The sequence below is a fragment of the Falco peregrinus genome, chromosome W (assembly GCF_023634155.1).
Source record: "Falco peregrinus isolate bFalPer1 chromosome W, bFalPer1.pri, whole genome shotgun sequence".
Lineage (NCBI taxonomy): Eukaryota > Metazoa > Chordata > Aves > Falconiformes > Falconidae > Falco > Falco peregrinus.
The window spans coordinates 10063566-10080011 of NC_073743.1; positions in this window are offsets into that span (position 1 = coordinate 10063566).

Below are 16446 nucleotides of genomic sequence, written 5' to 3' on the forward strand. Positions count from 1 at the left end.
GGTAGACAGTACCCACTGCTCTCCCCTCAACCACCAGGCCAGTCATTTCATCATAGAAGTTTATCAGTTTTGGTCAGGCATGACTTCCCCTTGGTGAATCCATGCTGGCTACTCCCAATCACTTTCTGGTCCTTTGTGCATCTGGAAATGGTTTCCAGGAATAGTTGCTCCATCACCTTCACAGGAATGGAAGTGAGGCTGACCAGCCTGTAGCTCCCTGGGTCCTCCTTCCTGCCCTTCTTGGAGATAGGAGGGACACTTGCTTTCCTCCAGTCCTCGGGCACCTCTCCCAATCACCATGATCAAGCAAAGATTATCAAGAGTGGCCTTGCAATGGCATCAGCCAGCTCCCTCAGCACTTGTGGATGCATCCCATCAGGGCCCATGTACTTATGTATGTCCAGGTTGTTTAAGTATTCCCTGGCCTGATCCTCTTCCACCAAGTGTACATCTTCCTTGCTCCACATTTTCCCCCTGCTGTCTGGGACCTGGGATTGCTGAAGGCTGGTCTTGCCAGGAAAGACAGAGGTGAAGAAAACATTTGGTACCTGAGACTTTGCCACATCCTGTGTCACCAGGTCCCCTGCCTCATTCAGCAGCAGGCCTATGTTTTCCCTAGTCTTCCTTTTGTCACCCATGTACTTCAAAAAAGCCCTTCTTGTTGCCTTTGATATCCCTGACCAGATTCAATTCCATTTGGGCTTTGGCTTTCCCAGCAAGCTCAGACAGTGTCTCTATTCCTCCCAGGTTACCCATCTGCGGTGAGTTGACCTGGGCTGGCCGCCAGGTGCCCACCACACTGCTCTAACCCTCCTCTTTCATCTACAGGATAGGGGGAGAAAGTAAAAGCTCATGGGTCAAAATAAGGACAGGGAGATCACTCAGCAGTTACCACCACAGACAAAGCCAGATGCAACTTAGGGAAACTAATTTATTGCTAATTAAACAGAGTAGGACAATGAGAAATAAGAACAAGTCAAAAAAACACCTCCCACCCCACCCCTCCCTTCTTCCAAGGCTCAGCTTCACTCCCAACTCTTCTACCTCCTTTTCCCTCCCTGAGCAGCACAGAGGGGTGGGGAGTGGGGGTTGTGGTCAGTTCATAACACTTCATCTCTGCCACTCCTTCCTCCTCACACTACTCCCCTCCTCCAGCATGGGATCCCTCCCACAGGATACACTCCTTCATGAACTGCTCCCACATGGGAGCATTCCCCAGAGTAAGGTCCTCAGTAATGGACTGCTCCAGCGTTTTTGTTTTTTGGTGTTTTTTTTTGTGGTTTGGGTTTTGGGGGTTTTTTGTTTGTTTTCCCACACCCTTTCTTAAAGCAGTTACCAGCATCACTGATTGGCTCAGGTTTGGCCAGCAGTTGGTTCATCTTGGAGCAGGTAGGAAATGGCTCTGTTGGACAGGGGGGCAGCTTCTGGTGTCTTCTCACAGAAGCCACCCCTAGAGCACCGTGCGCCCCTCCCCCCCAACCTTGCCACATAAACCCACCAGTACACCATCCTTTCTTTACCTTCTGTATGCTTCCTTTCTGTGAGTTTGGCCGGGAGCTCCTTGTTCATCCACACAGGCCTCCTGGCATTTTTACCTGACTTCCAAGCTCAAGAGCAGTCCATCCCAAAGAATAGGATTAAGGCGATCCTTCAGTGTCAGCCAGCTTTCTTGACTGCCAGGGCCTTATCCAATCAGACTCTTCCAAGCAGATCGCTGAAGAGGCCAAAGCCTGCTCTCTTGAAGTCCAGGGTTGTGGTCTTGCTTTTTGCCCTGCTCCCTCCCCTCAAGATCCTCAACTCCACCATCTCATGGTCACTGCAGCCAAGGCTGCCCTTGACCCTCACATCCCCAACAAGTTCCTACTTGTGGTTGAGTATGAGGTCCAGCAGAGCCAGTCTCCTCCTTGGCTCCTCTGCCACTTGGATGAGGAAGTTGTTGTTGATACTCTCCAGTAACTGCCTGGGTGGCTTATGCCCTGTTGTGTTGTCCCTCCAGCAGATATTGGGGTGGCTGAAGTCCCCCCATGAGGGCCAGGACCTGCAAACATGGGCCCTCTTTTGTTGGTTTTGTGATCCCTTTCAGTCACATCACTTCAGGTCCTTTGCACGTCAGCCCTGTCTGTTGTTCCTTCACAAGGCTGCTGGTTACTCTCTCTCTCATTCTTGGTTTAAAGCCCTTCTTATGAAGTCAGCCATCCTGCTGGCAAAGATACCTTTGCCCCACTTGGCAAGGTGGGTCTCATCTCTCCAAAGCAGACGCTGACCTGCAAACAGGGTTCCATGGTTGTAGAACCCAGAACCCTGGTGCCAGCACCAGTTCCACAGCCAGTTATTGACCTGCATTATTGGCACCCTCCCCCTCACCAGCAGGAGGGAGGGGAGCACCACCTGGGCCCCCCCTTGCCCACTTCCAGCACCCCCAGAGCTCTGTAGTCACTTTTGATACTGTCCAGGTTTCCCCTTGCAATATCATTGGTGCTCACGTGGAAGAACAGCAAGGGCTAGTAGTCGGAGGGTTGAACAAGTTTCAGCAGTCCCTCTGCAACATCCCAGATCCTGGCCCCCAGCAGGCAGCAAGCCTCTTTAGATGACAGGTCAGGTAGACAGATGAGTGCCTCTGACTCCTGTGGCAGGGAGTCACCCATTATGATCACTTGCTGCTTCTTCCTCATAGTCTTGCATGGTTTAGGGTCAGGTGGACCAGGTTCTTTGTTTGTGGGAACATTAGCGCCTCTTCGACTTTGAGGGTGGTGAACCCAATTTGTAGTTGTAAACCCTTAGGTGGGGTCAGGAACCTTCCTCTGGGTGCCAGAAGTCATCAACTTCCATCCTTTGCTATGGTGGGTTGACCCTGGCTGGACACCAGGTGCCCACCAAAGCCTCTCTATCACTCCCCTCCTCAGCTGGACAGGGGAGAGAAAAATATAACAAAAAGCTCAGGGGTCAAGATAAGGACAGGGAGAGATCACTCACTAATTACTGCAATGGGCAAAACAGACTCGACTTGGGGAAGTTGGATTTGATTGGTAATAAATTAAGCTGAGTAGGGCATTGAGAAATAAAGCCAAATCTTAAACCACCTTCCCCCCACTCCTCCCTTATTATCCCCAGGCTCTACTTCACTCCCAAATACCTCCACCTCCTCCCCACCACCACCCCAACTGAGCAGCGCAGGGGGATGGGGAATGGGACAACTGTGAAGTGACCGCAACCCCCTGCTGCTCCTTCCTTCTCAGGGGGAGGACTCCTCACAGTCTTCCCCTGCTCCAGTTGCGGTCCCTTCCATGGAAGACAGTTCTCCACAAGCTTCTCCAACGTGAATCCTTCCCAAGGGCTGCAATTCTTCACAAACTGCTCCAGCATGGGCTCTTTACATGGGGTGCAGTCCTTCAGGAATGGACTGCTCCAGCATGGGTCCCCTGCGGGGTCAGAAGTTCTGCCAATAAGCCTGCTCTGGTGGTATGGGCTCCTCTCTCTCCACAGGTCCATAGGTCTTGCCAGGAGCCCACTACAGTGCAGGCTTCCCACAGAGTCACAGCCTCCTTCAGGCGTATCCACCTGTTCTGGCATGGGGTCCTCCATGGGTGCAGGTGGATATCTGCTCTACCATTAACCTTCATGAGCTTCAGGGTGACAGCCTGCCCCCACCATGGTCTTCACCATGGGCTGCAGGGGAATCTCTGCTCCAGCACCTGGAGCACCTCCTCCCCCCCCCCCCTTCTTCACTGACCTCAGTGCCTGCAGAGTTGCTCCTCTCACATATTCTCACTTTTCTCTTCCAGCTGTGGTTACACAGGGGTCCATCCATCCATCCATCCATCCATCCATCCATCCACACCCCTACCCCTCCAAATATCTTGTCACAGAGGCACTACCACCATCACTGATTAACTTGGCCTTGACCAGCAGCAGGTCGCTCTTGGAGCCAGCTGGCATTGGCTCTATCAGACACAGGGGAAGCTTCTAGCATCTTCTCACAGAAGCCACCCCTATAGCCCCCCTCCCCCCTGCTACCAAAACCTTGCCATGCAAGCCCAATATGTTTGCCTTCTCCAGAGTTTGCACTTACCTTAGTACTAGGTGTGGACACTGCCCTGTGTCTCTACTGCAGTTGGGGTCTGGGCCTCTTCAAGCTATTGCCTCTCAGAGAACATTATCTATCACCTTTTCATCTTCTCTGGTGCCACACAGCCTGTTCACTTCCTCCTGTAACTCCTCCGCTTGGCAACGCAGCTTCTCCAAGAGAGCACTTCTGCAGGAAAGAAGATCGTCTCTCTTGGCATCAGAGAGAGGCCCCAGGCACTCCCAGCAGCTTGGGACTTGGAGGGCTGCATCCACCATCCCAAGCTCTGCCTACAACAAAGCCTCTGCCCCAGCAAGGGCAGCTGCTCCAGCACCTGCTAGGGAAAACTGCCCTGTGGCATGTTACCACCGTATCTGAGACTGTTATGCTGGTACAAATTCAACTGAGGCCCCTCTCCTCACCACCCCTTTATGCAAACTACTTCACCTGTCAGCTGTACTCTGGGCCTGTCTCTTATATAGGCCTCTTAGCACCAGCGAACAGGGTGCTTGACCCTCCCTAATCAGGGGGCAGTTGTAACAAAGGCTCCAGGTACCCTTGGGTTCAAGGGCAGCTGATCATGCTTATTAGAAGCTGCTAGAGCTTCCTCAGACCCACATTCTTGTAGCTCCCCCTACTGCATCCTTACATAGCAGCAGCAGGCACTCTCATGTCTCAGAGGGTTCCCCGGCGTTCCTTGGTGGTCCTGGATCTTGTCCCTAGAAGATCCAGAAGCTTCCAAAGCAGAACCAAGAGACTGCTGTACAAGCTGCTGCCTCTGTTGGCTGTGCTTTTGGGAGGGAATAAAGGCAATTCTTTGCTATTACACAGAGAAGCCTCAGTCCTGTCAGAGGGTGCTAAACAGTGAATGCGTTTGGTATTTGCTAACTCTCTTCTTGCATCACTTCTTTTCCTCCTCTCTTGGCAACCTCAGCTTTACTGGTGGCTGTGCTTTGTTTAATGAAATAAAAGGGAATAGCTTGTTCTGATGAGTTAATCTTATTCCCTCTGTGCTGGTTTTGGCTGGGATAGAGTTAATTTTCTTCAGAGTAGCTAGTATGGGGCTATGGTTTAGATTTGTGCTGAAAACAGGAATGATGATACAGGGATGTTTTGGTTATTGCTGAGCAGTATTTACACAGAGTCAAGGCCTTTTCTGCTTCTCACCCAACCCCACCAGTGAGAAGGCTCTTCTCTCTGCCCCCCTCCCCCTTTCCCCGCCCATGGTCTCAACCTCTGCCTATCTCCCTCTTTCACCTTCTCTTCCCCACCCACCCCCGGTCTTTTGCCCTCTTCCCCCATCTCGGGCTCTTTCTTGATCTCCCCCTCTCTGCCCCTCTCTCTGCCTCGCACCCCTCGCCCGCTCTCTCTCTCTCTCTCTCTCGCGGCATCAGCCTCTCTCTTGACCTCTCGTTCCGCCCTCTTTTAGTGTCCCTTGGGATGTCTGAATATATCCCTCTTGGCCTTTAGCCTAGCGTTCTTACACCACACCCCCCCACACCCCCCCCCCCCGTCACAGTCCCTCTTCATCTCAGTCTCACCCTCTCTCTAAATCTCATTAAGTTCATCAAGGGGAAGTGCCAAGTACTGCACCTGGGGAAGAAGAAATCCATCCACCAGTATATGCTGGCAGACACTGAGCTGGAAAGCAGCTTGGCAGAGAAGGTCCTGGTGGACAGGGTGGTGAGTTGAACTTGACTGGTCACCAGGTGCCCACCAAGCCACTCTATCACTTCCCCTCCTCGATCGGACAGGGGGAGAAAATACATCAAAAAGCTCATGGGTTGGGATAAGGACAGGGAGATCACTCAGCAATTGTCATCACAGGCAAAACAGACTCGACTTCGGGAAATTAGTTTAATTTATTGCCAATTAAACAGAGTAGGACAATGAGAAATAAGAACAAATTGAAAAACACCTTCCCCCCACCCCTCCCTTCTTCCAAGGCTCAACTTCACTCCTGACTCCTCTACCTCCTCTTCCCTCCCTGAGCAGCGCTACCAACGTCACTGACTGGCTCAGCTTTGGCCAGCAGTTGGTCCATCTTCTAGCCGGCTGCAACTGTCTCTGTCCAAAATGGGGGCAGTTCCTGGTGTCTTCTCAAAGAAGTCACCCCGGCAGCCCCTCCCGCTGCCGTAATCTTGCCATGTAAAGCCAATACCGACACCAAGTTGAACATGAGCCAGCAATTGGTATCCTGGGCTGCATCAGGAGAACTCTTGCCAGCAGGTCGAGGGAGATGATCTGTCCTTTTTTTTCAGCACTGGTGAGGCCACACCTGGAGTATTGTGTCCAGATCTAAGCTCTTCAGTGCAAGAGAGACATGGACATGCTGGAGAGAGTCCAGCAAAGAGCCACAGAGATGATTCACGGTTTGGAGCATCTCTCCTATGAGGAAAAGCTGAGAGAGATGGGACTGTTTAGCCTAGAAACGAGAAGGCTCAGGGGGGAATCTCCCTCCTTGGAGATATTCAAAAGCTGTCTGGAGATGGTCTCGTGCAACTGGCTCTAGGTGGCACTGCTTGAGCAGGGGTTTTGGACCAGGTGACCTCCAGACCTCCCTTCCAACCTCAACCATTCTGTGATTTGGTGAACATGTGCATGGGGATAATAAGGACAAGACCCTAAGGGCTTCTGAAAACAAACATGCAAACCAGAAGGTTTGGTCAATGGGACTGTGAATCCCAAACTGGATTTTGAGATGTCTCACAGAGAGTGTGTGTGGGGGGAGATCCCTTTGCCCATGGTTGTGGGCAATCTTACAGCTATCTACCTGTGAGATCACTATGGTGTGCAGGCTTGTCCTATATGTGTTTCCTTATCTTTAGGGTACTGCTGCAAAGAAGCAGCAGAAGACTGAGTATGCAATCAAGACTGTCCTGTTAGTGATTACTGTGAAAGCAGCAAGACCCAGGCTTTGGGACAGAGATTGCATCCCTATGCTCTTAGAGATCACAGCTGCTGCAGAAAGAGCAAGTGGATCAGTAAGAGCAATGGGGGTGCTGCAGAGCTGAAAGACCATATTTATTTCCAGGCAAAAAGGAGTAGCAGGTAGGATGGTAGTGATAAAAGAACTGATGGGGTTGCTAAAAGGGCTGGTGGGACTGTTTTCCTGTTTCTAGCAAAACAGAAAAAACTCACAACAAACCTGCTAATTACAAAAGAGAAATGAATTTTGCGTCACTGCAAGCATCTTGTTTGCAAGGGGTTATGGGGACCACAAGGGCCCCATATGCAAACTGCTTTTCTGAACTTGGTGGGCCACTGAACATGTCTCCCACTAGGGTAGAAGATGACCCCCTGGAAGGGACTTCCCAGTTACTGCGGCCCCCTGCAGAGCGAGAGGCTGTTGAACAGAGTGAGGATATTTTCCAGGGAGGACCAACAGCTGTACTCCCAAGGCCTGAGGGGTCATTTGAAAACCCAGCTTTACCCCCACCCTCAAATGCAGCAGGGGTGGCGGAGGAGGCAACAGACTGCCCCGTGGCTTCTATGGAGCATGTTTTGCATTGGGAATGGCCAATCCAGAGGTTCGGGGATAGACATTATGTAGAAGAATACAGATTTGTTAATTTAGATCTGGTATCACTTACACAAAGCTTATCAAACGTTTGTTTAGGGTGTAGAGCAAATTTCTGACAGTTTATGCCAGCTGTTTGAACCTGGTGATTACACTGAGCTCCATCTTGAAGCTGTCAGCATGCATGAGTCTTTATATTCTCTCAGTATTAATTTAAGCAATATGAATGCTGCAAAATGTTTAGACTGGGTCAGTTCTCTCCTGCAAAGTAAGGGAGTGCTGTCTTTTGATCAGACTTTCCGCCTGGCTATCAATATTGTAAAAGCTGTTGGGGGTGGGGTACACAGAATCCTGCAGTCTGTCCCCCATTCCAAAATTATAGACTAAAAGTGGTGTTGTTTGATTGATCTAAATAACAGTGACAATAGTCTCTGTTTGGCTGAGAGTCTCGCAGTGCTTACAGCCACGAGGGACCTGACATATGCAGAACTGATAAGTGGAGCAAACAAGCTATATAAAAAACTGAGGTGGAAAAGGGTTGAGGGATTTTAAAGCCAAACAACAGTCTTAGATATCTGTATTGTGTCTGTGTGGCAAGCTTTTGTTGGGGGGGGGGAAGCTACAGGGGTGGCTTCTGTGAGAAGCTGCTGGAAGCTTCCCCTATGTCTGATAGAGCCAGTGCCAGCTGGCTCCAAGATGGACCTGCTGCTGGCCAAGGCTGAGCCAATCAGCAATGGTGGTAGCACCTCTGTGATAACATATTTAAGAAGGGAAAAAAACCTGCTGTGCAACAGCAGTCGGAAGAGAGTAAGAATATGAGCACAACAACTCTGAAGACACCAAGGTCTGTGAAGAAGGAGGGGGAGGAGGTACTCCAAGTGCCAGAGCAGAGATTCCCCTGCAGACCGTGGTGAAGACCACGGGGAGGAAGGTTGTCCCTCCTGCAGCCCATGGAGGTTAATGCTGGAGCAGATATCCACCTGCAGCCCGTGGAGGGGACAGTGCCAGAGCAGGTGGATGCATCCAAAGCAGGCTGTGACCCCATGGAGAGCCTGTGCTGGAGCAGGCTCCTGGCAGGACCTGTGATCCTGTGAAGAGAGGAGTCCACGCAGGAGCAGGTTTTCTGGCAGGACTTGTGACCCCACAGGGGGACCCATGCTGGAGCACTCTGTTCCTGAAGGACTGCACTCCATGGAAAGGACCCACACTGGAGCAGTTCACAAAGAACTGCAGCTTGGGGGAAGGACCCATGTTAGAGAAGTTTGTGGATGACTGTCTCACATGGGAGAGACCCCATGCTGGAGCAGGGGAAGAGTGTGAGGAGAAAGGAGCAGCAGCAGCAGCGTGTGATGCACTGACCACAACCCCCATTCCCCACCCCCCTGCACCGTTCAGGGGGGAGGAGGTAGAGAAATTGGGAGTGAAGTTGAGCCTGGGAAGAAGGGAGAGGTGGGAGGGAAGGTGTTTTAAGATTTGGGTTTATTTCTCATTATCCTACTCTGATTGGTAATAAATTAAATTAATTTCCCCAAGTTGAGTCTGTTTTGCCCATGACGGTAATTGGTGAGTGATCTCCCTGTCCTTATCTTGACCCATGAGCCTTTCATCGTATTTTTTCTCCCCCTGTCCGATTGAGGGGGGAAGCAGCTTGGTGGGCACCTGGCATCCTGGCAAGGTCAACTCACCACGATAACCCAAGACCTGTTTCCTTCTTTTACATTGTGAACATTATTATGGTGTTAAGGGTGGCAGGAAGGTATTTGGGGTGAGAAACGTTTGTGATCTTTCTCATACACTGTAGAACCATGGCCATAGCTGTAAATATTATTGCTGTCTCTGCTTGTCTCACGACTATACAGTTAACTTAGGGACAAGGATAAGGTGCCCCAACTGCAGACTGCTGAGCAGGTCTGGGGAAATGTTTAGATAGGCACGAGGCCCTGGCTACTAAAAGAGAAACTGATTGTTCAGCTATGATTTTCTGTGAGAAGTGCAAGGCCTATGTAGAAATCTATCATGAATGTAAAGGTTGGAAGTGCAGAATGTGCTATAAACAGCTCTGTAATGTACACCAGCACCTGTTGGGAGAGGGGTACGCCGGAGTCAAGAAATTACTCAATATGAGTTATGCATCTTGCTCATCTTTATTGGCTTCTAACACTTCTTATATAGACTCGATACACAAGCATGTTCCCAAAGCAAGAATATAATTATTAGCCCCTAAGCACGCGCTGTTCTCACACCACTAATTATCATGATTAAAACAAGCATTCTATCCATGCAGCTATTTGCATTGCTATGTTTTAGCCTTGTGGTTTGCTACTCCCTTTATTCCCATTCCGTTCCCTATCTCCCTTGGCCTTGCACATGTCTTCCCTAACAGCTGCAGCTTGTTACAGCCACGGCCTGTTAGTACAACAAAGTTACTTGGTCTCAGGATTCAAGAATAGATCAAGGCCACTTTCTTGTTAACTTCAGCACAATTCTAATTCCAGGCCTGGATTGTGCAGATCTTTAGGGATTCTATGGCTACGCTTCTGCAGCCATTCTTCTACAAGCACCAGTGTTTCAGAAATCTAGAAGGAGGGCAGGGCTATATTATCTACAAGATGGAACGTATGCAGGAAACCAGAATGCATATCCTGAATGACATTTTTGCCATGGAGTTAGCACTGAATGCCCCATGGGATGAAGAAGAAGGGGCAGAAAGGAAAACCGAATGAGAATGGGAGTTTAAAGGGGGCACGTCTCAGACTTTATTCAGTTGTTTATGGACACAAAGTTTTGGGGCTACATGTTCCTAGAGCATAACACCAAAGGCTACGATAGCTACTTTGCTGTTACTCAGTTTCCAAAGGAAAAAATGGATACGCAATTAATCCCCCATGATAGTAAATGCATGTGCATAGAAGTACCCAGCCTCAGTATGTGTAGTGGATTGACCTTGGATTGCAGCCGGATACCCACCCAGCTGTTCACTCACTCCCCCTCCTCAACAGGACAGGGGGAGAAAATAGTATGAAAAAGCTTGTGGGCTGAGATAAAGACAGGGTTATCACTTACCAGTTACCATCACAAGTGTTGTGGGTTAAACCTGATAGGCAGCTAAGCACCACACGGCCACTCGCTCACTCGCTCCCAGTGGGATGGAGAAGAGAATCAGAAGGGTAAAAGTGAGAAAACTCATGGGTTGAGATAAAGACAGTTTAGTATCTGTGCCCGCAAGCAAAGCAAAACAAGGAATTCATTCACTCTGTCTCATCAACAGGCAGGTGTTCAGCCATCTCCAGGGAAGCAGGACTCCACCACGCATAATGATTACTTGGGAAGACAAATGCCATATCTCCAAACTCCTTCCTCCTTCTTCCCCCAACTTTTATTGCTGAAGCAAGATGTCATATGGCATGGAATATCCCATTGGTCAATTGGGGTCAGCTGTCACAACTGCATCCCCTCCCAGCTTATTGTGCACCACCAGCCTACTTGGTGGTGGTGGGGCAGAAGGAGAGACAGTGTTGACAGTGTGTAAGCAATGGTCAGTGTCATGGTTTAACCCCGGCCAGCAACTAAGCACCACTCACTCACTCGCCCTGCAGTGGGATGGGGGGGAGAGTAGGAAGGGTAAAAGTGAGAAAACATGTAGGTTGAGGAAAACCCAAAAATTGTAAGGAAAAAAACCCCAAACCAATAAAGAGAGAGGAAAAGAAAGTCCAAGAAAAACAAGTGACAGAAGAGAAAGCAATTTCTTTCCACCAACTGACCGATGCCCAGCCAATCCCCTGAGCAATGGCAGCCCACACCAACCTTCCCCCCCCCCCCCCCCCCCCCCCCCATTTTATTGCTGAGCACAATGTCGTATGGTATGGAAAATCCCTTTGGTTGGTTGGGGTCAGCTATCCCAGCTGTGTGTCCCCTCTCAACTTCTTGTGCACCCCCAGCCTACTCACTGGTGGGGTGGCATGAGGAGCAGAAAAGGCCTTGAAGCTGTGTAAGCACTTCTCAGCAATAACTAAAATATCTATGTGTTATGGACACTGATTTTGTCACAAATCCAAAATATAGCCCTGTACTAGCTACTAAGAAGAAATTTAACTCTATCCCAGCTGAAACCAGGGCATAGATATACCTTTAAATTGTTGTAGCTCATGATTTGCATTGCATGTTTTAGGAATTGCTATAGCAGGTGCCACCTGAACCAATGGAAGATGAGCCTCACAAGAAGCAGTGCAAGTGCAGCAGTGACCCGATCACAGCAGTGCTGTGTTTTGGATTTGGTGTGAGAATAATGTTGATTATGAAAGATGTCATCTTGCCATCTCCCCCTCCCGCCTTTACAGCTCCCCCACCCCCATCTCATTTGTGCTCTCAATATCATCCCCCCCCTACCCCGTATCTTGGTCCTGGCCTCTCTCTGCCTCAGCCTCCCCCTTTCCTCCTCTCCCTCTCTCCACCTCACCCTCTGTCTCTTCATTCTATCTTTAAGTCTCTCTTTTCATGTATCAGTCTATCATACCTCTACCCCCCCTCTTTCTCTCATGCCTGGCCTCTGTGCATGTGTGTATCTATCTCCCCAGTCTCAACCCCTTCCTGTCTCTCTCAGTTATGGCTCTCTCTCACATGGCATTTGGACCTCTTCCTCTCTCTAACCCCTCTTAGCCTTTACACCTCTCTTGCTCCTTCTACATCTCTCTCTGTCTTGGCTTCCCCCACTCTCTGTCTTGCCCTTGGCCTCTCTCTGCTCCCCTCATTCTTCCCCCCCCCCCCCATATGCCCCCCTCAGTCTCAGCTCCCCACTCAAGTGCTCTCACACTCTCTCTCTCTTTGCTTGTAGCAATCTCTCTTAGACACCCATGCCCCCTGTCTTGGCCTCCTCCCCCTCCCCCTCCCTCCCCCCCCCAGCCTTCAGATATCTCTCTCTTCCCCTCCTCCTCATTTGAATTCCCCCTTTTTCCCTACCTCTCTCCTCCCCCTATCCCTCTTGGCACCTGTCTGTAGAGGAATGCAGGCAGTGGGTTAATCAGCATTGATAACATGCAGCTGTGGCCTTGCCTCAAAGGCAGTGGGTTGATTGACATGGATGATGTGCAGCTGTAGCTCGTTCCTGCTAAGTGGTTAAAGAGCCCTGAGGATTGTTGGGTGCCAGGTAGAGCAGCAGCAGCGTTGTCTGACTTCTGGGGAAAGGTGATACAGCATGGACAGTAGACTCTGACCAGTGGTAAGGCCTTGTTGCAGCCTGCTAGTTTGTTTGTGCTGTAACACTTGTTGATCTCTTTCTGAGCTTTGTTAGTAGTGCCCTCTCTCTTGGCCTACCCCCCCCCCCCCCCATTCACTTCCTGCCTTTGTCTCAACCTTTGGATCCCACTCCTTGGCCTCTCTCCCCATCTTGTCCTCTCTTATACTCTAAGTCTCTTGTGGTGCGTATAACTGTTCTGCCCAGTGTCTCTCTTTTTTCCCCCCCTCCAGCACACCCACACTCTCTCTTTCAGCCCCTCTCTTGTGGTCTATTTCAGCATGGATCAGTCTTATGCTCTCTTGGTTTTGTGCTCATGTGTACTCTTGTCCTTAGCCTCTCCTCTGACCTCAGTCTCCCTCTCTCCCCCCTCTTCAGTCTCAGCCTCTTTCTTTTGGTTCTTCTCTCTCTAAGACACCCCCATCTAGATCCCTCTTCCCTACATCTTTTTTTTTTTTTTTTTCTTCCCCCTCTGGTCTCAAGCTCTGTTGACCATGCTCTCTTTCTCAGCATCTCTCTCTCTCACACCTCTCCCTCTGTCTCGGGTTGCTTCACCTCAATCTCTGCCTCTCTGTCCCTCTCTTGGTTTCACCCCCCTCAGCCTTTGAATGTCTTTGTCTCTGCTTCTCTCTCCTTCCTCCCAGTCTATTGCTTTCTCTCTTGCCCTTGCCTCTCACCCGTCTCTTGGCAGCACATTCTCTCAGCCTTTGGATCTCTTTTTCTCCCCACCATCTCTGTCTTGACCCCCTGCCTCTGGATGTCTTTCTCTCTTTTCCTCAGTCCTTGGTCTAAGCACCTTTCTCTCTGTTTCTCTTTCTCAATCTTGACCTCCTCTTCTGTCTTTGGGTCTCTCTCACATCCTCTTGATTCCCTTTCTGCCCCCCCCCCCCCCCCCCTTTCCCTTTCTCTACTTCCCCATCTTGTCCTCTGTCTCTCAACCTCTCCTGTCTCCTCTCCCTGCCCACCCCTCTCTCAACCTCTCTTGGCATGTATCAAGCTTGCTCACCTCTGCTTCCCTCCTGTCTCACCTCTGACCCCCCCAGATGCACACTCTCTCGGTGCTGGCAACTCTCATCCCCTCTCACTCTCTTGCAGCCTCTCTTGGCATGTCTCGTCTCTCCCACCTACTGTCATGCTCTCTCACCCTCTCTTTCATCCTTAGGTGCTCTTGGCAGGTCTCAGCCTCTCTGTCTCTGTCTTGCTGTGCCCTTCCCCCCTCCCCTTCTGGTCTTGTTCTCTCACTGTCTCGTGGCATCTGGATCTCTTCCTCTCTGTACCCCTCTGCATAACTCTCTTGTGTTGCCCCCCCCACCTTTGGACTTCTTGCTTTCTTTCAATCTCTCTTGCCCTCACCATCTCTCTGTCCCCCCAGCCTCTGTCTTTCAGTCTCACTCTTGCACACCTGCATTTTGATCCCCCCATTCCTGTGCTCTCGCGCGCGCCCCCCCCCCAGCATCTGGATTCCTGATCCCCTCTATTTCTCCCCTACTCCCTTCCCTTGGTGTCACCCACTATTTCTTAGCCTCTCTCACCCTCCAAAGGTCTGAGAGGGAGAGAATGTGTCCCTTTCTTCTCCCTCTCCAGCCATGTCCTCTCTCTCCCACTCAGCTGTGGTAGGGGTGGGGATCAAGCAAGACAGACTTATCTGTCCTCCTGCCTGTTCCAGCCCTCTGTGCGCCCCTACCCTCGCCCCCTATCAGCCTCTGTAGTAAGCCTGACCAGAAGGCCACTGGACATCGAGTAGTCTTACAGTCTCTCTGTCACATTCTAGCGGTGCCTTTTTAAACTTCTCTCATAACTTCTCTTCTTTTCCCTGTCTGTCTCTCCCTTCCCCCTTTGCCCTTCTTCTTGGGTTCTATTTCTATCTCTTTGTCTTTCTTGCTCCCCTCTTGTCTGACATTCTCCCTTTCTGTCTCTTTAGTGCTCTCATTCAGTCTCTTTGCCTCTCTCTTTGTTCTCTGTGCCTTTCCCTCTCTGTCCACTCCCTTCTTCTGTGTCTCTCCTTATTTCATCTGCCTCTCTATCTGTATCTGACTCTACCCCCCCCCCCCCCCGCTCTCAATAGCTCTCCCCCTGACTTTCTCTTGCTTTTCTCCTTTTCTCTCATTCTGAATTTTTTCCCATTTATTTTCTGTATAATTCTCTATTTGTATGCCTTCCTCCTCCCTTGTCTGTCACATACTTTCTCTCTCCTGACTGTGTCACTCATGCTGTCTCCCTGGCTCTTTGTGCCTCTGGCTCTCTTTGCACATTCCCCATCCCTCTTCCCTCTCTCCCTTATCTCTTTCCCTCTCGATTTTCTCTGTCTGCCCTCTATCTCTGCTTGTCTGTCGCACTGCCCCTCTCCGCTTTTTTTCACTCGTGCTTTCTCGGTATCTCTCCCATGCTTCTCCACCCCGCATGCACTCTTGCATGCTCTTGTGCTCTGTCCATATCTCTCTCTCAGCACCTCTATCTCTGTTTCCCTGTCTCCTCACTCATTCTCTCTCTCTCTCCTCATCTCACATTCTAATCCTTTCTCTGTCTCTTTCCTTCTCGATCTGCCCCTCTCCCTAATTCTTTCTCTTTTCCTCTATTTCTTCCTCTTGCTGTCTCTGCCTTCTCAGCTCTCACACACGCCCCCTATCTAGCTTTATAGCTGTCTCTCTTCGTCTCTACCTCTCCCTGTCCTGGCTCTTGTGCCCATGTGCCCTCCTCTTTTGCCCCTCCTCTCCCTCCCTTTTTGGGAAGGAAGGTGTGTTTTAACCTTGTCCTTCTGCTTTTTCCCTTGCTGCTTTTCAGATGGAGCAAGCAAAAATAATTGCTTTTAAGATTTAATTTGACTGCATGCAACACCAATCCTAAACTTTAAAACCACAGCAGAATAGGCTTGTGAGCTCATGGCATGATTAATATCCCCAGATGTGAGTGCAGAGAGCCCTGAGCTGACTCTTTTCAACTCTGGAAGCAGCAGAGTCACTTTCACCTGGCCTTATGGCTCAAGTCAGTGGTAACATACAGATCTCCATGCACTATAGGCAACAGCATCAATGACTGTTCTCTTTTCCATTGCAGATTGACTAAATTTCTTATTATATAGTTTACATATGCTTTGCATTATCTGTGTGATCCTGGATTATCACCTGCTGGATCCAGAAGGCACCACCAGCTGACATCTTATAACACCAAAGAGCACTTTGTATTCAAAACCATATTTTTAACATGAACTGTGCTTTAACTGTTCCTTATAAAAAAAAAAAACCAGAAAATGAGCCTTAAAATTTTAGAAACCTGTATTTACAACTTGTTTAACAACTGTACACTTTTCTGTTGCCTTAGAAGCATTAGTTTATTTGGGAAAAACATTAAATGTTTTAATTCTAATGACCATTACCAAGTATTTTTGTCTATATACAAATATGTATATTGCTACCACTACTACGACAACCTGGTAGTTACAGAAGGCATAAGTGAACTGAAATGGGGAAATTATTTGACACTGTAGGAATACATACATATGAAAATATATCACTGTCAGTTTCATAAACAGGTATCTTGGTAACTGGTCAAAACCTAATTCAGGACTATCAAACAAGTTGTTTGTTATTAAGGAAGTAAAACACTTTTCTATGCAGCACAAATGAAGTTAGCATA